The sequence below is a fragment of the Pseudophryne corroboree genome, chromosome 1 (assembly GCF_028390025.1).
Source record: "Pseudophryne corroboree isolate aPseCor3 chromosome 1, aPseCor3.hap2, whole genome shotgun sequence".
Taxonomy (NCBI): domain Eukaryota; kingdom Metazoa; phylum Chordata; class Amphibia; order Anura; family Myobatrachidae; genus Pseudophryne; species Pseudophryne corroboree.
In genome coordinates this window covers 239,278,032-239,285,983 of record NC_086444.1, presented here as the reverse complement: position 1 = coordinate 239,285,983, position 7,952 = coordinate 239,278,032, and the positions used below count along the sequence as shown (strand labels likewise).

At 41.9% G+C, this 7,952-nt stretch overlaps 2 pseudogenes; one reads left to right on the top strand and one right to left on the bottom strand.

Moving 5' to 3' along the window:
* Window positions 1–6,519: 6,519 nt before the first annotated feature.
* Window positions 6,520–6,640, bottom strand: LOC134942853 (5S ribosomal RNA; annotated as a pseudogene).
* Window positions 6,641–7,400: 760 nt separating this feature from the next.
* On the top strand, window positions 7,401–7,521 carry LOC134942842 (5S ribosomal RNA; annotated as a pseudogene).
* Window positions 7,522–7,952: the final 431 nt, after the last annotated feature.

Here is a 7,952-nt window from a genome sequence, read left to right as displayed (position 1 = left end):
GCTGGGGACTTCATGTCCTCAAGGTTATGGGGTTTAGTTGCCCCACAGATAGTTTATTTTGAGTTTATTGACTCTCTTCTAGAGTCAATCTAATGTTTGGGAATAGGTGTACCTATGTTTGGGTTGGTATGCGGGGAGGGGGCGGTTGGGTTTTGTTATTTTTCTTATCCATGTTTTTTGTATTTTCTTATGTGTTTTTCTTGTGCTACTTTGTTCTGAAAGTGCTGGATTATGGTTATTTTATTTTTGCGTGGGGGATGGCTGGCACCGTGCTGGAGTGCGGTTGGCTTACTGTTGCCATACTCGAATACTATATGCTACTATGGTGAACGTTTTCTCATGGAACGTTAGAGGCCTTAAGGATAAGGTTAAACGTTCCCTAGTTTTAAAGTATATTAAGTCTCAAAATCCTGGATTGGTTTGTTTTATGGAGACACATCTTATTGGTAGTCGAGTTCTTTCACTTAAAAAGCCTTGGGTGGGGTGGGCATTTCACTCCACTTTCCATTCTAATTCCAGGGGTGTTTCACACTTAATCCATAAAAATTTGCATTTCGTTTGTACTAAGGTCCAAATTGATCCACTGGGATGCTATGTCTTTTTAGCTGGCACTATACACGGGTCCGCTTTTGTGTTACTAGCTATATATATTCCTCCTCCTTATAACTCTGAAATTTTGGCGAAGGCCTGTGCCTTCATGCAGGAATTTCCCTCCGCCCCGGCTATATGTATTGGTGATTTTTACGCTGTTTTGGATGAGGCTGCTGATAGATGGAGGCCTGTTACCCAACATGTGGCTCCTAGACCCACTGCCTTTGCCCGTCTGATTTCTGAACTTGGCCTAGTGGATGTCTGGCGCTTGCGTAACCCCACAGACAGTTGTTTTTCCTGTTTCTCAGGCTCGTATGGGGTATTTTCCCGTATTGATATGGCGCTGCTTACACGCTCCCTACTCCCCTGTGTTTCCTCGGTGAGATACTTATCACGAGGGATTTCTGATCACTCCCCTATATTGTTATCTGTAGGTTTTGATATACCCAGGGGGGCTTCATTTTGGAAGTTTAATCCTTTCTGGCTGACCCAGATGGGTGCAGCCTCCGAACTAATTGCGCTTTGGGAGTTTTTCGCTACTAATCCTATTTGTGATAATGCTTTATTGGTATGGGATGCTTATAAGGCTTTTCTTCGGGGTTCATTAATATCCAGAGTTGCCCAGCTGAAGATATCTAGTAGACGGCTTGAGAGGGAGCTGGAGAGGAGGAGTGCGGAGCTTGAACAGACCTATTTGCGTAGTGGCCTCGCCGCGGATCGGGTGGAATGGCTGATTGTCCATAAGCAGTTGACGGACCTACTCCTTGATAAATCCAAGAGGAGTTTACTTTTCCGAGCTCATGCTTTTTATATTCAGGGAGATCGTTCTGGAAAGTTTTTGGCCTACCTGGCGAGGCAGGAGTTGCCCCCCGTCATTGTGCATAGCATTAGGAGTGTGTCTGGTGTTGTATGCACTGACACCCCTGCTATAGCTTCTAGTTTCTACACACACTTTTCAGATGTTTATAGATCCAAGGTGCAGTATACGTACTCAACATTATCTAATTATTTTGATAAAGTAGAGGTTCCTTCTTTAAGTCCTGAGTCACGACAATTTTTGGATGCCCCCTTTACGTTAGAGGAGATTAAAAATGCCATTATGTCTTTTCCCAATAATAAGGCCCCAGGGGTTGATTGTCTCCCTATCGAACTGTATAAGACCCATTTGGATTTTTTTGCCCCTAAACTTCTGTTATTTTTTGAGTTGTTGTTATGGGGTGGCATTCGTCCCCCATCTATGGCTGAGGCACTGGTGATACTAATACCGAAGCCGGGTAAAGATCCCCTTCTTTTAGACTCGTACCGTCCTATCTCCCTATTGTCAACTGACCTAAAAATTCTTGCCAAACTGTTAGCTCTCCGACTTAATACTGTGGTCCTGGAGCTAGTACATTGTGATCAAACTGGCTTCATGCCGGGCAGATCTACCACCATCAATCTCAGACGATTATTTACATATATGCAGTTGGCGGGGGATGATTTGGACAGTGCGATTGTGGTTTCTCTCGATGCAGCCCGTGCTTTTGATTCCGTAGAATGGGTTTATCTCTGGGAGTCCCTTGCCAGATTTGGGGTAGGCCCGACCTTTTTGTCCTGGGTTAAACTTTTGTATTCCTGTCCAGCTGCAAGAGCTGTGGTTAATGGTTTTACTACTGAATCTTTTTTGTTGCAGAGGGGTACTCGACAGGGGTGTCCTCTGTCCCCGCTGCTTTTTGCCCTTGCTGTGGAACCTTTAGCCTGCGCAGTTAGAGCCGCAGCGGATATAGCGGGGCTCTGGGTTGTGGGCCAGGAGGAAAAAATTGGGTTGTATGCAGACGACATGATCCTATTCTTAAAAGATGTATCCCCCTCATTGCCTGCCCTTTTGGAATTGCTACGGGAATTTGCTATGAGTATCTGTCCACTACATATGGTATCCCTAGACAGTGCTTTTTTCGTTATCTACAGCTCAGGCATGCCCTGGCGGCACAGTGCTCCACAACTTTCTGAATCCCCTGTTCATAAATTAATTCGTACTCTGCCTTCTCGTGGAAGGGTTTCTGCTTCGTAATCCTCACTTCTCTCCTCCTCTGGATTGGATGGGCTGCCCACCCTCAAGGCTAAATGGATGCATGATTTAGGTGAAATTGGTGAGGAGGATTGGAATCAAATATTGGCCTCCCCGCGTGCGGCCTCGGCGAGTGCTAGATTCCAGCAAATACAGCTTTATATTTTACATAGGGTCTACTGGACTCCTTCTCATCTGTTTAAATTTGGAGGCTCGACCTCTGATAAATGCCCAAAATGCTCTGCTCCGGCTGCTGGGTTCTGGCACTTGCTCTGGCAATGCCCGCGGGTGTACGCCTTTTGGCAGGATGTCACAATATCTATAGCCCGTACGGGTATTCGGATCCCGTTGTTGACTCCGCGTATTTGTATATTTGATCTTGACTTGAGGGACTGCCTCCCGCTTCACTCCTGCCTTTATGTGAATATTGTTCTAGCATTGGCCCGGGTGTGTATCGCTCGCACCTGGATGGCTTGTGCTAAACCCGTCATCTGCTGAATGGGTTGCCCTTGTAAACTCCACCCTTTCCCATGAACGATTTATGTACACTAAACGTACCGTATATACTCGAGTATAAGCCGACTTTTTCAGCACTTTTTTTTGTGCTGAAAAAGCCACCTCGGCTTATACTCGAGTCAGCTTTAAGAGGGACACGGAGAGCACAGCGCGCGGCTCTCCTGTGTCCCTCCTGCATCTCCGGCGGCAGCGGCGTCTGTGTGGTAAAGGAAGTGCACGAACCGGCACTTCCTTTAACACACGCCGCTGCCGCCGGAGATACAGGAGGGACACAGGAGAGCCGCGCGCTGCGCTCTCCATGTTCCTCCTTCAGAAGACAGCGCGGGAGCGATGGAGGGTAAGTATCTAGCACTGTGGGGCATATCTGGCACACCTGGCACTGTGGGGCATATCTGGCACAGATGGCACTGTGGGGCATATCTGGCACACCTGGCACTGCGGGGCACATCTGGCACTGTGGGGCATATCTGGCACTGTGGGGCATATCAGGCACTGTGTGGCACATCTGGCACTGTGGGGAACATCTGGCACTGTGTGGCACATCTGGCACTGTAGGGCATATCTGGCACTGTGGGGCATATGTGGCACATCTGGCACTGTGGGGCATATCTGGCACACTGAGTTCTGTGTACGGGTAGAGCTGCATTTCCCACCCTAGGCTTATACTCGAGTCAATACGTTTTCCCAGGTTTTTGTGGTAAAATTAGGTGCCTCGGCTTATATTCGGGTCGACTTATACTCGAGTATATACGGTAATTCTCTATTAAAATTTGATAAGATTTGGGCTCTTTGGAGGAACTCTCCATACTCTATTGACCCACAGCCTTAAATAATGAGTATGTGTGTCGGTGGCAGCGGTGTACTGCTTCGGGTACGGCCCGGCTCGCCTCCCTTCATTCTTTTCTTATGTATTCTAGCACGATACTTGATCCTTATTTTCATTCTTCTATATCTATTTTAATATGTTCTGAGGAGTGGATGTGACTGTGTCCTATATCCACATAATGCAATTAATGTGTAGAGGAACTACTTGCATAGCACAAATCTGATTTTATTATTGTTATTAGAATTTTTTTGTTGTAATGTTCTTTTTTGTTTTTCTTGTTTTTTTCTCTTGCAAAACAATAAAAATACTTTATTTAAAAAAAAGAGTAAACACAGTTGTTTGACAATAAATGGCTTCACCCAACCACTAACCATGAGTGAAAGAAAAGTTTGTGAGTTATCATTCATATTCTCTGACAAATGGCCAGAAAATCACAAATTCTGCTAGGGTATGTAAACTTATGAGCACAACTGTATGTATGTATGTGTATATTATGTGTGTGTGTGTGTGTGTGTGTGTGTGTGTGTGTGTGTGTGTATATATATATATATATATATATATATATATATATATATATATATATAATATAGTATTACACAGGATATACTATTTTGTACTTTTCTCTGTGTCTTTCAGTCACCTTATACCGCTCAAGTCCTCTGTTTGTGCTCGGTATTTACTGTCACATAAAACAGTAGGTTATTTGCTGGTACAGGTTGAGTATCCCATATCCAAAATGCTTGGGACCACAAGTATTTTGTAGTTTGGAATAATTGCGAACCATAATGAGATATCATGGCGATGGGACCCAAGTCTAAGCACAGAATATATTTATGATTCATATACACCTTATACACACAGCCTGAAGGTTATTTAATGCAATATTTTTAATAACTTTGTGCATTAAACAAAGTTTGTGTACATTGATCCATCATAAAACAAAGGTTTCGCTATCTCAGTCCTACTCAAAAAATTCAGTATTTCGGAATATTTGGATAAGGGATACTCAACCTGTATTATATTTGTCTGGCTATATTGTACTGTCACGCTCTAAGGCTACATTCCTTATAATTTCTGCTACACAGGGCGGGAAATCCGCGGACGCTACTGCATCATGCAGTGCTTGCACCACGGATTTACCTGATGGGGAAGTTTTAGCTACTGGTTCCGGCACTCAGTGTCATACATCTCCCAGCCAGCCCGCAGCACCTGTGGCTGCTCCGGAACCAGCCTGGGAAGCATTTTCAAATATGTTATCTACACTGCTGATGCATCTCACGACCCCTGTGGGCCCTCCTGTGCCGTTACAGCCACATGTTGTGTCTGTGGTGAACCCGCCATGGGCGGAATCACTATCTACTCAGGTGCAAAAATGATATCAATCTTTGATTGCTCAACCTACCCCTCGCCCCTCGAAAGGGGCTAAGGGGTCCTCTATGCGGGCCATTTCTTCCTCCCAATCCAATAATATTTCGGACAATTCTTCTGATGAAGATGGGGAATACTCTGATACAAAGAACAGTTGATTGAGTCTAAACACAGGATCACTTATGTAAATGTAAATGATATCAAAAATTATGCTATTAAAGCCATAGCTCTAAAATAAACCAACATATGGCCATGTATTCCAAAATAATTAAAGTTTGGCGCTGGGTTGGCGGTGCTCCCAGAAAATAGTTCAGTAAACTATTTAGGAAAGTGGGGGAGATGGTTCCTTTGTAGTACCGGAACCAAAAGAGAAAATAAAGACTATATGTCTCTTCTGGGGCACACTTGTATAGTTCAATGTGAAAAGATTTGTATTATTATTGGATTAAAATATAACTTTTATTATTATCCCTCCTAAAATAATGGCTCAAGGCAACAAAAACAAAAAAAGAATTACAATGCGTATAAACCAATAACTACATGACAATAAAATAGTGTCACTATTTATAAATACTGGCGTAGTAGCTCAATGAGCAGAAATATGTATCTGATGTTAAGGATGGGTCTCTTCTTCCTATTTTGTTATAATATATACTGTAATAGAAATATATCAGGAAGAGAGAAAGAATGTATGCCGGGCTCTAACCAATTTACTGGTAAGGTGCTGTTCTATATGAACGTGGGAAAAAGAAGACTCTTGTTGGGAAGCACTCATATACAGATAATGTTGTAAGACTAAATGTCAAAAATGGCTAACTAAAATACAATACTTTATTAATTCTCATTAAAAATTAATTATTGAGGAGTTCAATAGGCGCCGATATTTGTTAAATAGTGACATTGCGAAAATATAAAGAGTAATATATAAAAATTGTAAGGTACAAATACCTAATTCAGGCCGAGATGGGTATATCTATGATTTTGTTAATAATTATACTCCTGCTGTAGGACAACCTGTGATAGAAAATTGCTCATTTGTTGTAAATATGACCGTCATTTATAAGCTGCTATGTATCCCAAATGGGAATTTTGATCCTAGCAGATGGTTGAATCATAGGTCATGACCGAGATGTAAGACAATGCTTTATATTGGTGACAGATGGGTGGCAAATATTTGCAGTACCAGGGTGTTCCTTGGTAGTCTCCTATCCAAGTACTTAACCCGGCCCTCCACTGCTTGGCTTCCAAGATCAGATGAGATTGGGCATCTCCAGCGGGGTATGACCGCAGACCTTATGCTCACCCTTGTCACACTGTGTCCAAAATTGGGCACAGATAAGAGCCGATTACCGTTTTTATGTGAGCCACAGGTGTCGACACAGCTAATTTGATGTGGAGAACAAGAGATTTTTTTATCACGGATGATAAAGTATAATAAATGATTAAATACCCATCTAAGTTTTCAAGGCTTAAGTAGTCGCAGTACAAGTAGAAAAAAACCTATATGCTACACAGTTATCACTTGTATGTGAATCAAACATTAAATATTATAATAACTGTGCAGAGGAAGGAAACCTCCAAATTTGGTCTCCAAAACCATAAATAAACACATGAGATTACACTATGAATTGTAAGAATCAAATAACATGAGCAATGAAAACTTCAGCTCTAAAAAACAGATCAAGAATTGTTTTCAAGTAATAATGAGTTGATGCTGAAATAGATATGGATTTCTTCAGTGTAAAGAAAAAAAGAACATTTGTGTGTTTAAATGGGGTCCAAAGTAGATAAAGACCCCAGTATGATTGTACTTAATCCTACAAGTGATAACTGTGTAGCATATAGGTTTTTTTCTACTTGTACTGCGACTACTTAAGCCTTGAAAACTTAGATGGGTATTTAATAATTTATTATACTTTATCATCCGTGATAAAAAATCTCTTGTTCTCCACATCAAATTAGCTGTGTCGACACCTGTGGCTCACATAAAAACGGTAATCGGCTCTTATCTGTGCCCAATTTTGGACACAGTGTGACAAGGGTGAGCATAAGGTCTGCGGTCATACCCCGCTGGAGATGCCCAATCTCATCTGATCTTGGAAGCCAAGCAGTGGAGGGCCGGGTTAAGTACTTGGATAGGAGACTACCAAGGAACACCCTGGTACTGCAAATATTTGCCACCCATCTGTCACCAATATAAAGCATTGTCTTACATCTCGGTCATGACCTATGATTCAACCATCTGCTAGGATCAAAATTCCCATTTGGGATACATAGCAGCTTATAAATGACGGTCATATTTACAACAAATGAGCAATTTTCTATCACAGGTTGTCCTACAGCAGGAGTATAATTATTAACAAAATCATAGATATACCCATCTCGGCCTGAATTAGGTATTTGTACCTTACAATTTTTATATATTACTCTTTATATTTTCGCAATGTCACTATTTAACAAATATCGGCGCCTATTGAACTCCTCAATAATTAATTTTTAATGAGAATTAATAAAGTATTGTATTTTAGTTAGCCATTTTTGACATTTAGTCTTACAACATTATCTGTATATGAGTGCTTCCCAACAAGAGTCTTCTTTTTTCTT